We start from the raw sequence: 20,607 nt of genomic DNA on the forward strand, positions 1-20,607 counted from the left end.
GCCCACCAGTAAAATAAAAAAAATAAATTTTCATCTTTTGAGTATAGGATGAGGAAAAAGATTTTTATTGTATGCAGCATTAATCGATACACAATATTCAGATCCTGGGAAATAAAGTCATATTCATTTCATAGCATCATATTTAACTGGGATATTGACAAACTCCACTTAAAAGAGAAGGATAAAAATAAGGAAACTCTCAAGTTTTCTTCCAATTCTTACTGTTGAATTCTAAGTTAATTTAGGCTTTTGTCCCATAAGTTAACTACGGTCCCCAAACAAGAGTAAAACAAACACCTTCTTCTCCACTCCCACCTCTTTTTTCTTTATGTAAAGAATAAATTCAATACACCTTATCAAGGTCAGTCTGTTTGAGTTTGTGCCTCAATGATATCATGAGGGAATTATTACTGTGTGGAGATTTAAGCCAGCAGACAGAAGTTTGAAGATCTATAACTGGAATAGAACAGGAAGGAGTTTCCAGGAATGTGGAGACAATTCCTATCCTTTGATGCACATTTCTTCTAGCAAAAGTAAGCACCTCACCTTGAACACTGCATATGATTTTTGGATAGGACAGTCCTCTTTAAGAATTGTATCATTAAAGATGTACACAGAACTTTCCATAGTGTTCCTCTTATGCTATAGATAATAGTGAAACACACACACACACACACACACAGAGAAATAATCTACATGCCAAATAGTAAAGAATGGACCCACACAATACAATGTATAATAAATAATATGGGTAATGGTGGCTCTGTCTCTGGATGAGGAGATTTTGGGTCTTTCATTTTAACTTTCTTCTTTTGGCTTATTTTCTAATTTTTCCTCAGTGAATTTGTCTTGCCTTGGTCATAAAACAAATGCATGTTAAATGTAAAGTTTTATATATATATATACACACACACAGATACACACACACACACATATATATATATATATATATACATATATAATTTAGGATGTATAAGATATACATAATTGTTTTAGGAAGTAATATATATCTATTTCTAGAAAAGGTACACATTATATAAAGCTACATATGTGAAATAAAGACAAAGCCTGTATTTCTCTCATGTCCCACATACGTGATCAGTCCTATATTCCAACCAAAATGACCTTCTTTGATTCTTTAAACATATCATGCTTATTTCCATCTTCAGATTCTTCCTTGAGTTAATTCCTCTGCCTTGCGTGTTTTCCAACATCTACGCGGTTGTCCCATTCTCCTCCTTTAAGGTTTGGCTCCCACGTCACCGTCATAAAGAGGAGCGTGCTGGCCACCTTACTTTAAGTGGCTTTCTCAAGTTTTTCACTATCTCTGTTTATTTTCCTCAAAACATTGATCACAGCCTGTAGTTCTCTTGCTTATTATCTGTGTGCTTGAAAATGCCTGTCTTCTCTAGAATGTAAGCTTCCTGTAAGCTTCATGAAGGCAGAAACCTTGTCAGTGACCACTGCCTCTTCCAAACCTAGCACAGGCCTGATGTAGAATGAATGAACCCATGAACATTTCGGCAAGAATGGCAGATAGTAAGTCTTTCATTAAAAAAAGCTGGAGGAGGACCAGTGTTCAATGTTGGGTAAAGATAAAGATAAACTTTCTTCATGGTCTCACTAATGTGAATGTATGTTATATCCATTTAAATCTATATACAAACTTATGTACATATCTATTTATAATTCACATGTTTTTGTTTGTTTCCTTTCTTTCTTGTTGAGAGTGTTATAGACGTCCCTCCTCATGTTTTCCCGTCCATCCAGCTCCCACCCCACCTCAGGCTTCCAGCACATTATCGTTTGTGTCCATGGGCAATGCATATATGCATATACGGTTTTTGGTAAATCTCGTTCTTCACCCCTCCCCACTGCCCCTTTCTTCCATGATTCATCACCCTGTTCCATGCTTCCATGCCTCAAGATCCTCAATGTCACTAATCATCACAGAGATGCAAATTAAAATTACAAAGGGGAATCACCTCACAACTACCAGAATGGCTAACAACAATAAATCAGCGAATGGCAAATGTTGGAGAGGATGTGGAGAACAAGGAACCTTAGCACACTGATGCTGGGAATGCAAACTGGTTCAGCCACTATAAAAAAACAGTGTGATTTCCTCAAAAAATTAAAAATGCAACTGCTGTTTGACCCAGTGATACCTAAGCATCTTGAAACACCATCAGAAAGAATAGATGCACCCCTATGTTCATAACAGCACTATTTACAATAACTAAGATTTGGAAACAGTCCAAGTGTCCATCAGTAGATGAGTGGATAAAAAAGCTATGGTACACTTACACAATGGGATACTATGCAGATGTTAAAAAGAAGGATCTCTTACCCTTTGAGACGACATGGAGGGAGCGGGAGAGTATTATGTCAAGTAAAATAAGCCAGTCAGAGAAAGACAATTTCCACATGATCTCACTTATTTGTGGAATATAATGAACAAAATAAATTGACAAACAGAATAATTTACATATTTAAAACCTGTGTAAATACATTTATTTATATACATATTATACACAATTTCAAGCATATATGCAAAAGTAATAAGAAGAGTATAATGAATCTCCTCCATGGGTCTATCAACCACTTTTAGCAGTTATCAACTCATGGTTAATCTTGTTTCACAGACGGAACTCCTCACTTCTGTCTGTCTGGATTGTTTTTATTTCATTTCATTTTATTTCATTTTATTTTATTGTTGCCCGTTTTTAAACTTTTTATTTATTTTATAGTATTTTATTTTATTTTTTCTTTTATAAATTTATTTTTGTTACATATGTTTCTCCTTTTCCCCCCATTGACACCCTCCTCCAGATCCGACCCCCACCCCCCAGCATTGTTGTCCATGTCCATGCTTACACATAGATGCATATAAGTTCTGTGGTTTATCCCTTCCCTCCCCCCCAATTCCCTTTTCTTAGGTTTGTCAGTCTGTACCCTACTTTTATGTCTCTGGGTCTATTTTGGATTTTTTTTCAAATTGTTTTATTGTTGAAAGTATTACATATGTCCCTTCTTTCTTTTGCCATTGACACCCTCCTCCCTGATTCTACCCTCTCCACCCCCCACCTTCCCCACACTATTGTCTGTGTCCATCGGTTGTGCATATATGCATATCAGTTCTGTGGTTTATCTCTTCCCTCCCCCCACATCCCCTTTCCCACTGTGGATTGTTTTAAAGGAAATTCCAGACATATTACTTTTTCCTGAAATTTTAATGTGTACTCAAAAATAAAATTAACCATAATTTTATTGTTAGACCTAATATACCTCCTTGATATTTTAAGTGTATAGTGTTTTCAAAATATATATTTAAAATTTTTTAATCTAAAACATTTTTTCTATAATACTCTTTCACATCCCATCTTTTATTTATTTATTTATTTTAATTTTTTATTAATTTATTTTTGTTACAGATGTTTCGCCTTAAAAAAAAATTAACCTTTAATTCTTAGTTTCCATGTGGTTAGAAATAGTGGCTATTTATTTTTTAACTTGGATAATTTTTTAGCTTTCAAATATGAACTCCTTTTCATGTTTCCTAAGGGATAGGAGCTGAAAGTTTTGTCTTATACATTATCTTTTTTTCTTTTTCTTTTTTGGTGTGTTTTTCCACGATTTTTTTTTTTTTTAATCTCTCTCAGTCTTCTCATTTTGTTAAATTGCCATCCGATGATAAATCTCCTTCAAAGAGTAAATGACCCAAAAACTATGTTCTAATGAATAGTCTGAATTTGTAGATGGTCAATAAGTATTTGCTAATTTCATTTTATTCTGATATTTGAATATTGGGGATAGCATAGTTTCGACAGTACTTTATAAGTTGCTGTATGGGAATGATCTTGATTCAGTTATATAAGAACAATCTTGTCTTTCTTTTTCAATAAGCTGCAGTTTTGTTTTGTTTTTCCCTCTCTATAATCTTAGGCTGGTCCAATTTCTTAAGGCGATTCTAGATAATGCTAAGTAATTGAGTTGATCATGAGTTGTTAATAAGGAAAGGGGAAGAAACATAATCTTCACAACTGCAATATCCTGGCACAAAGACACAATTTGGTGGCAAAACAGAAAATTCTAATGAGTTGCTGTAAATATTGCATGATTGTGCCAGATTTGCAATTGTTAATAAATTACACTCTTGGTCTTCAAGTCAGGATGCTAAGCTGAAAAGTCAGTGTGAGAACTCCCATCTGTGGTTCACTCATTGGGTGAGTGAGAGCATGCTAACTAACCCTTCCCAGCTGCAGCCAACAATACATGCTAGATATTAGCCAGTGGATCCCTAAGGCTGGTCTTTTTTCTCCCTTCCAAATATTGCATTCCATCTATCTAACGCTGTCACGTATTCATCAGCTCGCCTCAGACTAGTGGATAAAGGAGTGATGGAGATGTCCCTGGAGACTTGGAGATTTGCCTCTGGTTTTGATGGGATATTATTCTCAGGATTCACACATTTATTGACCTCAATACTACTGAGGTCAACATGACAATGCAGTGTGTATTGATTGGGTTCAATTCAGGAATTGCTCATTTATCATTTATATTTATGTAAATAAGGCACTAGTCTTTCATCTTCCAATTACAACATGTTTCTGAATTAATGTGATTAAAGGTGAAGCTGGACTAATGTTAACAGGGTCTTTTTTTCTGTCATAAAGTGCAAAGAAACAATCATGTAAAATTAATATATTTCTAAGGAGGTGAATATGCATTCCAGTGTCAGTTATTATAACTCCTTCCTCTTTTTTCTCCTGTTCAAGTCAATTTCATGCTAAAATACCTTGACATAGTTTCTTTTTATTCCTGGCTTTCTTCTCTGTTCTATGCCTGCACCTCCAAATTATATTATCTGGTAGATTTTTCTATAAATGGGAATATGATATCTTTGAGATGAACAAGGCTGGCGGGAATTTAGCATCAAAGAGTTTTGAATAGGCATGTCTGTTATTTTTATTGAAATGTTTTCAGCTACCTTATTTTTCTTAACACAGTAATAAAAAAGGCAGTATATAGAGCAGGAATGACAAGTTCATACATTTGGCAACTGAACTGCTTTTTCCTAGGTCATTGCTTTGTTGTCTAAGCTTGAAATCACATTTTGGAACCAATAATATAGAAGACACACAGCTATGACCCAAAGATTAATCTTTTTTTTTCTTAATGGGGGAGGGGAAATTAAGTTTAGAAATGTGAAGGGTTATACAGTTCTTGCTCTAATTTCTGTCACAGAACAGCTCTGGCCACTGAAGTATAAACAAACACATATGCTTTATAATTGGCTTGATATCTTGACTTTTAATACTGTTTGGTCTAGAAATAATTTTACTGAAAGATGGCAATAACAAGGGGCCTTGGTATCTGTTTCACCCCATCACTTATCTATTCAGTATAAAAATAAATTGAGAAGTGCATTCTGTAGGGCATAATTTTATGGAAAATACAGTGTGGTTGATACTGTGGTCTATTTCTTAAACTTATCAAACTATATCACCACCAGGAGACATTTACTGTGGGGACAAGAGATTCATTCCTAAGCACTTCCTTTGGCTGCCAGGTAAGGGATATTCAAGAACTGACAGCAGCATAGCATTTAAGGGCATCAGTCTGGTACAAAAAATGAATATAGAAGAGATGGAATCACTGGGTATTGAGCAGCGGGGAAGGAAATGATTTGTGCTGCCTGCTGATATATAAAGGTATATTATGCACAATAAGAACAGCTTAGCTCCCTCGGCTCTGTGGCTTCCCACACTCTAGAATTGAAGGGACATAATGTACAGGATCAGTTTATCTTCTAGCTATGGCCTGAGCAGTTATTTGGTATTGATTTTCTGAAAGTTTGGTTTTACATGTCAGCATTTTGCTGGCAAACTTCGCAACATAATCCAATCAAGTCGGTGCAGAGATGAGTGTGGGGAGAGATAAACCCTCACGAGCCAGTCCTCTGCATGGTCACTAGATCGCCCCTGCACATGAAGGACGCTCCTGCCCCGGCGCTGTCAGGGGAATTGTAAGCTCGGGGAATCCCTGTGCCGATTGCGGCTCCTCCCCGTGGTGCACTTCTGACCTCCGTATTGATTCTGTCCTCTCATCAAAGGCTCTGATGTAATTTCATGTGCTAGGATCATGCAGCAATTTGCATTTAGGAGCTGCAACTGTGCGCTGACCCCAAACCATTTCATCAGAATGAAAGTAGACCAAATGGCAGATGTGTTTCCCATAATATTAAAGTCTATTGTGTCATTTGGTAGGTTTCCTTATCATCTCTAGAGAAACAGCATACACCACCCGATCCAGTTTTTGATTTCATTTCAACCAGAAATTGGGAAATTCTTTGAAACACAACAAGAACTAAAAGGGATTTTATTGATTTCCACATTCAGGCCAATAAATAACATCTCTATTTGTTCAAGCTTAACACAAAGTAATAAAAGTATCTGAATATATTTTCAGAAATTCTAGCACTTCACAAAATTTTTTTTTTTTTGGTAATTTCTTACTAATGAATACCTATAATGAAGTCTCTATTCATTGACTACCTAAACATAGTAAACAGAAATAGCATTTAATAATTCTCTGAGGAAAATAGGCATTTCATTAAAAAAAATCCAATGCAATCCAAATATTGACTATTAAATTATTTTGTTCCTCCTTCCCTCCTCCTCATCTTTCTCCTCTTCTCCTTCCTCCTTTAAGTCACGTGGAAAATGGAGGGAAAACCACCTCTGAAGCATAGACACCTAAAGAGAACTTCACTGGGACTCAATGTAAATCTAGTTCCTTGCATTGTGTTCTGCTTTCCTACCTTACATTTAGATCCCACTCATTCTCATTTATTAATTTCAATCTATAAATATCTATTGATAATTTATGTATAGGTGTTAGAACCTCAGTGATGGAAAAAAAACAAAAAAAAAAAACAGATATGGTCCCTTATAGAAGGAATAGTCCAAGATGAGGAGACTGTCAAAAAATAATTGTACAAATAAATATAAATATAATAAGGAAGGAAAAGTTTATAGTGACAGCTGACAGAAATTATTCTATGAAAAGAATAATAATTATTTGGAAAAATAATGGAGTGAACTTGGTCAGGGGAGAGTGAAGATACTGAAAGTCCTGGGTTATGATGGAACCATTCATTGGATACCAAGGAGGGGGGTGGATTTACCAGTTGTCCTATGTAGGAGGAGAGTGAAGAGACTTAGTGAGGGTAGAACAACAACAACAACAACAACAACAACAACACAAGAAAAAAACCGAGAGGTACTTTGGGACCCTTCAAACTTATGAAAAGTTTGGTACAGTGCATCATCTGTGAAAAAAACTATAAAAGAGCTAAAGAGCTGCCTTTTGTGCCCAGATATGTGAGAGTTTAAATCAAGGTGGCACAGGCAGGTAGAAGGGCTCTGGGATTAGCAAAATATAAAATTAAAATAAATGGGAATACTCTGGATTCTTACAGGCTAGGAACTTGAAGCTTAAGCCAATAAATAGTCTATAATTTTATTTTTTTGGAAAATGAGTCTTTAGTAAGTGCTGTAAATTACTGAGTGTATGAAAGAGTATACCAGGGGTTCTCGTTTAGACTGGGGTTGAGAGTAGCTTTAGATAAGATCTCTTGGTTTTTTCAGATCTTGAAGATACTTGATTTCATTGCAAAATAAGAAAATAACTGCAAAAACATCTGCGTCTATAAAAAATGTTAAACTAGAAACTATTGATGATAATTTAGATTGCAGAGTAAATTTATAGTTTATATTGTTTTTTAATGCAAGCAGTGTGAATAAACCCTTACAGCAATCCTAAGAAAAAGTAAGGATGAGACTATTGACATTCAGTCACTTGCTAAAGGCTGACTAACCATAAGTGGCAAAGCAGAACTGGAATCCACTTCTTCTCCCTGCAAACTCTGTGCTCTTTTCATTAACTTCATAATACAGTGTTTAAAGTTGTGAGAAGGCACTCACAGTGGTTTTTCTTTAAATAGCTATCTATTTCAATAAATATAAAATTGTACTCCTTTTTTTTTTTTAAGAAAAGCACATTTTATTCAAATTTCTAGAAATGGATGTATTGAACATTTTGAAGTTTACCCCTAAAGACTCTGTACTTGTGGCTTCTGGAGGATGGAAAGGGCTTTCAGATGGGCAGCCCCAGATTCTTCTCATTGACCTGAAGACAACAAGACACAGCATGGGTGGTCCTCTAAATTCCTACCTTTAGAAGCCAGCTTTAGGGGAGGTGTGACAATAGCTCTCTTCCTGACATAGGCTCCCACAGAGGAATACTATGGTGTCATTAAATAATCTCTATGTTGTTGACTTTGTCTTGTGGGGTAGTGGTTTAGAAAGCCTTTGAATAATCTCCTGTCTCTTCTGTCATACTCCTGTGATTAATATTTTATAGCACGGTCTCAGTTTTATGAATCACCATCGACAACATGATTGTACTTATTAATTATTATTTAAATCAATGATTAGATAACAGGTAATAGAGTAGACTGTCCTTTATATAACTAAAGATACTGATTAACCAAGGTTTTGACATGTTCATTGCTCATTTATTAGCATGTATTATTTGTGATTTAGTTAAAGGGACAGTCACTGAACTTGGATTCTAAAGCTCATGGTTTTAAAACCCAGCCTCACCCCTTTATCAGAGGTCTGAGTCTAGGTAAGTTATTTAACCTTTCTAAGCTTCAGGTTTATCACCAATAAAATTAGGTTAATAATACTTAATTTACAGAAATATTTTCAAGATGAAATTAGATTTCAAACATTAAATAAACTAATGCAGGGCTTTTTTTTTTCTCTTTGTTTTATTCATTTGGGAGATATACAGACCAAATTAGTGGTGCTGTCCAGGGTCAGGGAACAGTATGGGTTGGGTAGACCAAGAACAACCTTATCTGTGTTTTGTGTTAGCATCGTGACATTTAGACCCAGATCCTGGGATGAAGGTTGACGGCATATGGATGTCATGGTCTTTCCCTTGTCTGTGAGCTTCCATTTTGCCACTGGATTACATCCTCTTTGGCAGGATTTTAAAGTTTTGATCAGAAATGAAAGGTAGAACCTATGATTTCAGGCCCCAGGTCTTCTTAATTTATTTAATGCCATGTGTTCCTAACCTTCTTATTCCTTAAATTCACCCAGAGTATTCTTCAGAAAATCAAAGTCCATAAGTGCAACTTTGCAAGTGAAGGGATGGAGTATAATTTAACTGCTTCTTCATGGTAGGAAATACTTGCCAGAAAAATGTGGATGTTTTTATTCAGAAGCAAAGATTTCACTCCTCCTCTGAGAGCTCTGTAGGATGCTTCGAAGCTTCTCATGCTATATGTAAACCAGATATATGTATTTATTATTTCCAGTGATGATAACTTTGGAAAATGTTAAATGGCATTTTACAGATTGCCTCATGTCAAATATTGATTGTAGCAGATAAAAATAGTGATAGATTGTAGGTAGTTTAGGAGTTGGAATCAAGGGCATTTAGGCCAAGAAAGATGGACCTTTTGAGTGTTCATGATCTTATTTAACTGTCTTTTTGTGACAGCTAATTTGTTTTATTTTCAATTTAGAACTCCCTTATGTGTTGATTTCATCTGTCTTTCCAGAAAGAGAAAATGTTCCTAAAATTATTTTGCACCTTTGAAAACATTACCTTTGACAATCAGGTATCTGATGAGTACATTTGTGATGTTGCTGCTAAGAAGTATGGGCTATGTTTACTTAAATTAGTTTATGCTGAGGCTGGATATGTCAGCATTTCATGCATTGATTCTTACTAGGAGAACCAGAAAAGATTAGAAGACACACTAAAGATCGCAGATTTTCTCCAAAGTTGAAATTTTTCAGATATTTTTTAATGAGAAAAACATTAAAAGGCAAATTTAGCATTTAAAGCAGCATATGGCTATTGCAAAATTTGACTTGCACTTGTTTATGGTGTTAAAGCCTTATTTGCCAGGGTTGCTCTTATGTGTTGGGAATTTGCATATATGTGAAGAGGTTATATATTGTGATAAATTGTGGAGACTAAAAATATAACTATACAAATACAACATAAAACAAGAATAAATTTCCTGCACTTCCCATAACGATCAGCTTGGCTTTTGATAACATAAACTAATACCACTTAGTTTTTACAAAACATATGTAGAACATTTCACAGGGTCATCGGAATCACCTCTTTGGTTAGAGTAGTCAGAAAGAAGGCCTGTGATATATTGCAGTACTAGTTCCATGTCACAGGTGTGAGAAATGTGGTCCGCAGATGGTGAGAGAGCAGTTGTGCTATGGCGACCAAAAAAAGGTGGCCAGTGAGGGCACCTGCCTATGGGGGTCTCAGTGTGGTAGGGGGAGCTACCAGGTGGGAGTGTGGAAATCTGCCTGCCCCTCTCCCATCGTGCTCAGAGCCTTTCTGAGGGTTTGGATTTAGGCTATGGAACTATAAACTTCTGGCTCTTATTTCCAAGCTATTAAAACAGCTCCACTCCGTGCTCACCTGAGAGGAGGTGAGCATCATTAACGCAGCCACATTTCCCCCTGTATTTTTCCAGTGACTCGACATAAAGGATGTATTAAATAGAAACACTTCGATCACATCTGAATGTTATCAATAAGTATTTTTTCCAGGGTGACTAATCAAGTCTGCAGAGCCTTTAACCCTGGGCTATGTTGCATTTTGGATACATTCCCAAATGGTAATTTTTCTAGTGGTTGGTTTCTGCTACATCAGTGTAGAGAGAAGCTGAACATTTCAACCCGTCCATAGTGACAGGTGATGTGCCTGATTGTTTGCTGATGCTGATTTGGGATATTGACGCTTTAGAGAAAGAACTACATCGAACAGGCAATCTGCACAGCTCACAAACGACACAAAGAGCATTTGATATAAATAAATGTCAACCGGGTGCTGCAGCTTTGTGCAGACTCATTTTCAAATTTTCCTTTTTGAATTATTAAATAGACCATGTCAGAACAACTCTGATTATTATCCAATCCATATGCTTCAACACCAACCTTTTATGTAATATCAAGTGACTGCAGTGATCAGTTGGACCAATCACGGATGCTCCCTAGTTCTGGAAATGATTCAAGCACTCCAGCACGCTGCAGCATCGTATGCAGATCGGGACACCTGCTGCATCGCTGACAGCGGAGGCCACAGCGCCCTGCGCCTTCAGGAATGTGTGCAGGCTGCGAAACGCATTTAGTTCCTTATCAAGCCCTGGAAGCACAAGTCCATCTTTTTGCAATTTTAAGCCTGTTTAGGTGGATTAGATATCTCACTATTATCCAGCGACACCTCTACACTGCAGAATTAGGTGTACAACCTGCAGTGTAAGTACAATGTGATAGTGCATCTTTCTGAAAACTGTGGCCAGAAAAATAAAATGCCACTTTCGGTTTTTGAACAAATGCGTATCTGCCGGAGGCGGAGACTGTGTTACGCGGGCATGTAGCCATGAGTAATTGATAAAATGTGATAAAATGATCCTCTCTCACCTACATTAATATACAGTTTATCTAGATAAATAACTCTTAGAATGAACACTGTGGATGCCTTTGGGGTTTTAGGCATTTAATTAAAATGGAACCAAAGTATTAACTGTCAGCTTTGGAATTTTAGCAGCCTCTCTCGAAAAGGATATCCTTTAGTCGGAAAACAGGTTTGCGACATTCACGGGGAACAAATGTGAGTGGTCCTCCTCTAGTCCTCATGAAAAAGAGGCTAACATGCATGGTCTAGAGATCTTCATATGAAATGGCTTCCGGAGAAGGCCCTGCTCCCCTCTCAGCCCCCGCCCCCCCCAGGGCCGGGCTGAGGGTGGAACGGGGGGCCTCTGATAATTGCTGGTGATTGCAGGTAGCCCTCTTTCTCCGGCACTTTCGCCTTCGCGCTGGTGTGTTGCCATTACTCACAATGACTGCCGAAGCAGAGGTCTGTCTCTCTACAGCCTGTGTGTGATTTTGACGTTGGACACAGGGAGGCAGGGCGAAGCAGTGGCGGAGCCCGAGCCGGAGGAAGGCAGCTGCTTTCTGGGACGCACAGATTACAGGGGCCCGCCTGTGACCGTCTAACCCTAAAACACACCCCGCGCAGCAGTTCCGCAGACATACTCAGTAATGACGCCTTTTAATCATTCCATTGTCTCCTGAATATTGATTTGGGTTTTCTTTGAGTCATTTTTTTCTGGAAAAACACGGGTTACCTTAATGTGAGAAACTCTGCCTCTTTAAATACATAGGTTATGCTTTGTATACAGATCATGTGTATTTCTTTTGTCTATTTGTGTTATACTATTTAGAAGACAAAAGAGGTGAAGGAAAGCCTTCTATTGCAATGCAGTGATAGCCTATTTTGGGACAAATTAATCTGGCTACTTGTCCATAATTTTGATAATAGTTGACATGCAGACAAAGCATGGAATTATTACTATAAATGAATGGGGTAAGATTTTTTTTTTTTATACAGTAAATTTGTTCATATAACATGGTTTAAAGGCTCTATTGCATGTATGCAGATTTTCAACATTCTTGAGTGAGATAAGAAATGGTCTCAAAAGGAGAAAAAAAAATGAGTAAAGAGTTAGATTTTTAAAGGCACTTACAGTTCTTGTTTGTAATCATCATTTTTCACTGTGATTTCACTTTTTGATCTGGAAAATGGGATGTTTTCTAATAAAATAACTATTGTGATGGGACTTAATTGATATAGTTGTGAGATAATTTCCTGGATCTGGAACAAAGATGCTATTCATATGAGCAAACATGAGATGATATGTTAATAGATAATAACTAAAGACAGTAGGTGAGGTGTGTGTGTGTGTGCGCGCGCATGTGTGTGTGTTCCTTTGATTATACTTGAAGACTTATACAACACTTATAATCAAAATCAAAATATAACCCTTATAATTTCAAGTGGAAAAGAAATTTAGTCAGCCAAATATTAATAGTCCAAGTTAATAAGGACATTGTTTAGTATTTTTCTTCAGGTACATTTTAGTCATCAGTGCTGAAAAACACTAGCCCAAAGTGGGTATTTCAACATTTAAAAATCATTGTCTGGAGAAAAAAAGGGTTGGATATATTATGCTATATATTTTCCTGTGAGCAATGAAAATAAGCTCTTATGATTCCATAGTCTCTTAGTTTCTCTCCCTTCCCCCCTTCATCTGATCACATTATTCACACAAAGAACCAATGAGCCATTGTGCCATTACCTTAAAATCCTATATTAATGAGACAGCCACAGTTTTTAATCATTTGAATTAAGCCTTGCATATTCTGTTTGCTAATATCTTACATTTATTTAAAATGAGAACAAGTATTTTATTATATTTTATATGCAAATAGTAAATAAAATAGAGATTTTTTTTTTCTATGTAAAGTTATCAAACATTCTGAAGAAGGCATCTTCATTTTAAGGGGTTACTCTTATCTCTAAAAGCATAGGTTAAAAAAAAGGAAAAAAAAAATCTGTCCTAGAGAGTCCGCTGGGGAGATAAGGGTCCTGGTACTCTGCTTCTCTTGAAAAATTCTTGGGTGGAAATAAATGCACACAAGCACTGTGTGGTAAGCCACATTCTATCACTTAATAAAAAGCAAAAACATTTGAGATAGCTCTTAAATGGTGCCTGAACAATTTATACTTAGTGTCTTCTGGAATTATCACTGTCTGAATAAAAGAAGGAATTTTTTGTTTTGCTTAATCTTTTTTTTTAATGGTAAATTTGCTTTTGTTTATTAAAATGGCTTAGGAAAGCACTTTAAATAAAGCCCACAGAGCACTATAATTTAACCCCCCTCCTTTTTTTCCTTTTTAGCTAATAACTGTTCTCTAATTTAAAGCATGACATCCAGGCCACCTTGATTCCACACATGGCAGTATCACCTGAATCAGAAAATGGTCTCACCTTTTAAAATTCCTATATAAAAGGGCAGGTGCATATTTAACCTCTTGAAAGTTGCCAAGGAAATGATCTGTGGACTACTATAATTTTTCCATGTTTGAGGAAAAGCCTAATGCTTGCTGGCATGCTAGTCCAGAAAGGGGTTAAGCTATTGAATTCTGCCTCTTAAATGAGTAAAGGATAAGTTGCAAAACACTAATTTTAAATAGGAGAAAAAAAATTTTAAATGCAATTTTACTGTTTCCCTAATACAAATTACATTTGCTAATTAAAATGATGAGCAAAATTTAGTAAAAATTAGATGGAATTTATGTAAGTGGAGTTTTAATGGCTAACAAAAGATACTGGACACTTGAATAAATTTATTGTATCTATATCAGTGAACATATACTATAAAAACATATATAGAAACATGAATGGAATTTTTCTTGATTTGTGTTTTCCACAGCTCAGCATTAGTCTTTTATCTGCGATTTCCCCCAGTGTTCATACAGGGGCTGCTGCACTGACATTTTGAAGAATTTTGGGGTCTGCCTAGAGCTAAATCTTAATATCTGGATGAAATGACAGTGCTATGTCATTTTACAGACAACACAGAACTGAGGCGCTATTTGGGAACAGTCTCCCAAATGAGCTCTTCACTTTAAAAATTTGGGTAATCTATCCAATTTATTCTAACCTGGAATGGAAAGAGCTCCCCCTTCTCTACACTCCTGTCTTGACCTGCCCCCTTAACCACAGACAGATGCCCTCTTCCTTGAAACCCTGGAATCGACTCTTTTTTTTTTTAATTTATCATGGTGATGATTTCTGCATAATCACTCAGCAACCAAGCATTCAATCCTATTAACTGCCCAAACAACAAAATTTTGCTGAGCTCTATCTGATGCATTCTTCTATAGAAGCAACTATATTTTCCCCAAAGTACTTATTAGACATTTTATTTTAGTTCCTGACTTTTTTTTTTTTTTTTTTTAGCAACAGAATCTAAGCAGCCTGATTGGAATTTCAAATGATCGTCACACTGAATTTGAAAGTCTGTCTTACACAGAATGTAACATTTTCTTATGTTTTAACCACATAGAGGCAAGCAGAAAGTCCTTTTTATCCTTTTCTAGCCAAACGTATTTCTATATTATTAAGTCAAACAGAAAAAAGAACATCTCACATCTCTGACTATTTAATAAGATTTTTAGTCTTTGTTAGATGACCAGTTCCTCCCTCTCTCAATATTAAATGGTACACCAATTTTCCTCACTTTCTGACTTGGTTTATTCTTAGGGGTTGAGCCATCTATGTTAGTACTCGCCAGAGCACACAAAACCCAGTGTGTTAAAAAACAAGGCGTTGCATGATTTTATTTGTTTGTTTGATTTTTAAGCAAGAAAATGAGTTTGTTGTCACCTGGCTGCATGCTTCCTCTTGTCTGTTACGTACACTTAGTCTTCCTTTCTTCACACACGAAGAAGCAAACACTGTCCCTGTCAGAAGATAAATGAGGCAGCATTGGTGACGTGTGTGTTTGGCAACATAAGCAAGATCAAATGATTCTCAGCAGGAAGAAGCCATGGGAAATCCAATAATTTTTGACTAATTAGCAAAATAATAATAATGTCTCCCTAATGATTACCTTGTACTAGGTTGTGGCCTTTCATCAGACAGATATTCCACCACTGAAAACTAGTGTTTTGAAGACAAACTAGTGATTTCACTTGCAATCACGGGTGTGGAGCATTTCCGAGCAACCTTTTGGAGCACCTACTCTTCTATTATTACTTGAGTAATTGTGAGAACGAAGCCATCGTTGTTGCTTCGCACTGTCATATAACCCATGTGTGTTTTAAGTAATACTTTATGACAAAAAAGCAAAGTGTGTTTTTCAGGACCATTTAAAGTTCGAGTTCATGCTGTCCATTCAGGGAATTTTACCAGAGGTGTGACAAGGAGTAACTTAACTGAAAATAGCAATGCAAACAAGAAGTTGTTTCAACATGCTAGCCCAAGTTTCAGTGTCCATGACCATACATAGTCATATTTTTATTAATCTTTTTGGAAATTTCCAGAAGATATTAAAGTAGTACTGGCAAATGTCTCTGTAGCTAACATTTTCTGTGCAGTTCAGTAGTAAACCACTATTTATAGGAAATGCAGCAAAGAAAGGAGCATCTCTCAGGTCCCAGGGCATCTGTGGATTATTTTGCCTGAGATGTGTTCACAGGATTCTGGCTCAGGACAAAGCTACATGTTTCTCACTTTCCTGGGTGCCAGATTAGCACTTTAAAAACAGAGATCAAGGATGAGTGAGCTTGGAGTCAAGGGAACACTGTCTGAGGGAACTTAGCTTGTCACCTGGTATTAGGTTGGGAAGAGCTGCAAGGACTTTGCTGGTTTCGTCATTAAAATTGCTGGAATTGCATTAAATCTCATTAAGAGAGCTGGTAAAACTTCCAATTAATCAGCTGCAAAAGTATCCCATCAAAATAAAAAGCAAACATGCTTTGAAATTGTTTCTTTTTTAAGACTAGCAAGCTACTTATTTTCTTGCTTTTTAAATGTTTACCCTTTAATATAATATCAACAGTTACTTTTAGTTTTTCTATTATGATCCTTAACTGACATGTTGATTGCAGTAACAAAAGCAACACAAAATGTTTTATTGCTTTATAACCAAATCACCAAGATGTTTTATCATTGGATAAATGTTGTTTGTGCGGATAGCTGTTAATATAGAGCTCATAATAATCATTTTAGGAGGTGGGGGCTAAGCCTGCTCAGGAAGTTCTTCTGCCATCCCCCTCTCCATCAGGACCTTCCCCGGGAGCAGTGGCTTCTATGGTAGTAACCTGAGAAAAGCCATAGTAGCATCTTTCCTTTGTCTGACCTAGGAGTGACCACTAACAGGGAGAGACAGGGAGTGAGGAGATGATAACAGTAATGGGGACATGGTAATGAGGGGGAGGACAGGGGGAGTGGACTAGCAAAAGACAAGAGTGGTGTTAATATGCTGAGGCGAGGTCTGGGTGAGGGGATAGAGATTACTTTAATGAGCCACATGGCTGCCACCACCAAACAGATGCTCAGAGATTTCTCTTAAGTCTTCATCAACCTCAGTGCATTTCTCTATGGCTGTCTAGCTCTGCACTGTCCAACCGAGTAGCCGCTAGCCACATATGGCTACTGAGCACTTGCAATGTGGCTACTTAAAATTGACACATACTGTAAGTGTAAAATACATGCTGGATTTTAAAGATTTAATATTAAAAGGTATTATAAACATTAAGTATCTCAATCATTTTATATCAATTACATGTGGAAATTGCTACATTTAAGATTTTCATTAGAATTCATTTAATATTTGTATATATTTTTACTCTTTAAAAATGCCTACGTGCAAATGTAAAATTAAGATCTGTGGATTGCTTTAATAATCACATCTTCTGGTTTCTGTATTTGATGCTTTGGCGTCTTGGAGCCTTGCTGACTGAAGAGACTACCTCTTCTAGGACTAGCCAATTTTTAGAAATAGAAAAGGACTTGCATATGGGCACTTTCCATGTGCAAAACAACCAATGTAGAGCTTATATCCTCAGCTATCTGCTTTAGGGGTTCTTATACTCCAGGCCACTATCCACCTCCTCTAACCATTCTAGGGCCAGATGCGAGACAGCTAGGGACAGGTCCTACGCTCCAGAGACTGAGAGATTATTTACATTAAGCAATTCTAAGTCTGCTTACCCTGCCTCACCCATTCTTTCCTGTGGAGGCCACAATGAAGGCCCTTGTCCACTCGTCCTCACCTTCCTACCTGCCTCCTGTCTCCTCACTGTCCTTGATACTTTGCCATGTGCCCCTCCTGCCATGGAATGGTGTGTCTCCTCCTCTTAGGATCTGTGAATGTAACAAACTATGTTCATTGGCAGTCATTTCTTGATGGGTTGGCTTTGCCATACTTGAATAATAATAATAGTGACATTTTAAAACATTTGTATCATATTTCTATGGGACAGTGCTGTTAGAATTCTGTTTCTCCAAATGCAATCCAGTGATCACCTGTGGTAGAATAATCTAAACAAATTAAACATCCAGATTTCTGGGTCCCTTTACTGAGACATGGTATAAGGTCAGTAAATGTTACCTATTATTACTTTAACACCATAACAATCATCATCATCATAATAAATTCTACTTCCGGCTTGAGAAGACCATTCTTTCTTTATTATTGTTTTTGTTGCTATTTTGTTATAGATTAAAAATACATATTTATGCATATTTCTATTTGTAAACTAGCATTGACTGAGGGTTTGCTGTTGGCCAAGCTTGTGTTAAGTGTTTTTACACATCATTTAATTTAATCCTCATGACAACTAATAGAGTAACAAATAAGCAAGAAAAGTAACTGGCCCAGAGCCACACAGCTTGCTAGTGTTACACACTCTCTTTTTGAATGACTTGTAACTTACGTATTTACTTAATGCGAGGCACAATGCTCATTCAGAAGGATATAACATGTGTATATGCAATTTAAGCATTAGAATGAGACAAATACATGTGTGCTCCACCAGGCGAAGAGCACGGCTCTTCCTGATTGCATCCCTCCCTTTCGTCACCACAGGCAGCCCACCCTGACTCTCGTGAGGGTCACTCCACTGCTTTTCTCTAAGCACGTTTTATCCACCCCTGCATGTGTCTGGAAGCAATATTTTACTTAATTTTGTGGGTGCTCAGATTTTTGACAAATGGTCTCAAACTACTTTTACTCTGCTGTGGTTTGCTTCTCTTGTTCCATGTCTTTGAGACCCATCTATGCTAATGGGTGTAGCTGCAGTTTACTTGTTTTCACTACCAGACTGAATTGTATTGTACAGATACCTTTTTGGTTGAAATTTTTCTGTTTGACATTTGGGTTGTGTTATGGTTTCTAGCAGAATAATGCTGCTAGAAATACTTTATATCTTTTCCTGTCCCTAAACATTTTAAATGATGTGTATTCTTTCTTTTAACCCCCCCCCAAAAAAAAAACTAGTATTAACTAGTGTTACTTAACTGATATTATCTAAATTTTAAGTGAATATTGGACCCACAGGAAAGTTGCAAAAAATCATTCAGAGAGTTTCCACAGACCTCTCATCTTGCTTCTTCTAATGTGAACACCTTACATTACTACAAGACAGTGATCAACTAGGAAATTAACATTGGTACTGTATTATTAACAAATTTATGGACCTGTTTGACTTTTATCAGTTTCCTCCTGATTCCCTTTGTCTGTTCCAGGATCCTATTCACAATTCTACTTTTCATCCAGTTTTTATTTTGGGGGGCATACTTTGAACCCATTTATGTCTTACTCCAAAGTTCACAAGAACAGTGTTTCAGGGTAGATTAATTTAAAGCAGCATGTGAAACAGATTTTAGGGGAGAGAGCTAAAAGCTAGAATGTCATGAGCCTTTTGCTCTATTGTAATTGTTTAAGGCAGAGAGAGGAAGGGGTATGGCAGTGAAGGGCCATCTGTGTGTGTGTGTGTGTGTGTGTGTGTGTGTGTGTGTGTGTGTGTATATCTTTGTATGGTGGAGGCTGCCTTGTAATAATGTGCTCATCAGTCTCCCGCAGAAACCCAAAGTTCCTTAGGACAGGAAGCACTAACGCTAATTCATCTCAGTATCTTCTTCAGGTGCGCAGAGGAGTGACTGGCTATAGTAGTGATTTGGTGAAGTTTTGTCAAATAAATGGATATAAATGAGAAAGGCAAGCTGAAGGGCAGGCTGAGGCACACAGGAAGAGTGAGCAAAGGCAATGGGAGAAGAGGGTGAGCAAAAATAGAAAAGGAGAGAGCGATCAGCTGATGGGCTGGAGAGACAAGCACGGAAGGCAAGACATTGATGGCAGAAGGCAGAGAAACAAAGCGAGAGGAAGCAAGGAGATTTAAGGTGTGAGCAGTGACACGATTTTCCCACTGTGTTGCTCACTTAGGTTCTGTATATTATCATCAGTCACTTAACTTTAAAACCTTGCCTCTTTTATTGATTGTTGTTCACAGCTCACAGAACTTTGTTTATCGTGACTCCCTCTTCCCATTCCTCCCTCATCAGACGCTGCTGAGAATAGTCTCAGTCATGTATGATGCCTATGCTGGTTTCACCTGGCCACTTCTGCTGCTCAGCCCTCCTAGCTGCTTTCTGCCTCGAGGCCTTTGCCCTTGCTGGTCCCTTCTGCTAAGCGTCTCAGTTCCAGTTGTCATAATGTTGGATGCTTCTCCTTGAAATGTTAATCTTACTTGCTTTACTCTCTATAGTATTATGTTGCTTTATTGTTTTCAAATGCTTAGGGTTCTGGGGAAGTCTCTTGTCTATTGGTCCACTTCTTTTTTTATCAATTTTCTTCCACTAGACATTAACTCCATGAAAGAAGGGGTTTTGTCTGTCTTACTCACCACTGCAATGTGAGCACCCTGAAGAGTGAGAGGACTACGGTGATGAACAAATTGTTCTGCACACTGGACCGGACGTAATCACGGGCTACACGGAGGTGGAGGCCACTCCCATCACGGAAAACTTCATTTTGCCAAGTGGTTAAACGCACCCTCAGCATTCACTGGTTGTTTTGCTTTCTTTTTCCACTGGGCAACTATTCTTGAAGGAAGAAGGAGAGTAATTGTTACAGTGCCAGG

This window comes from Molossus molossus, unplaced genomic scaffold (genome assembly GCF_014108415.1).
Source record: "Molossus molossus isolate mMolMol1 unplaced genomic scaffold, mMolMol1.p scaffold_m16_p_16, whole genome shotgun sequence".
Lineage (NCBI taxonomy): Eukaryota > Metazoa > Chordata > Mammalia > Chiroptera > Molossidae > Molossus > Molossus molossus.